Source organism: Morus notabilis, unplaced genomic scaffold (assembly GCF_000414095.1).
Source record: "Morus notabilis unplaced genomic scaffold, ASM41409v2 Scaffold568, whole genome shotgun sequence".
Taxonomy (NCBI): Eukaryota; Viridiplantae; Streptophyta; class Magnoliopsida; order Rosales; family Moraceae; genus Morus; species Morus notabilis.
This window is the reverse complement of record NW_010368058.1, coordinates 125,942-126,268: the sequence shown is the minus strand read 5'-3', so window position 1 is coordinate 126,268 and position 327 is coordinate 125,942.

Here is a 327-nt window from a genome sequence, read left to right as displayed (position 1 = left end):
CAATCCTTGATGCACACCAAAGCTTCAACAATATCCTGCTGCAATGCGTTTCTCCGTTCTTCAAGTATTCGGCGGGTTGTACTGAATGCTTGTTCGGCTGCAACAGTGGAGACCGGGATTGAAAAAATATCCATTGCCAGTCGTGTTAGGATCGGCCAAGTTAATACTCATGCCCTCCACCACTCAACCAAATCAAACACCTCATACTGTCTACAACTAAGCCCTCACTCAGGTACGCCATTAACTCGTTGAATCCACCGCCACCTCTTGATGAAGATCCACTTCCACTCCCAGATTCTTTTTGACCTTGACTCATCGTCGTCGTCT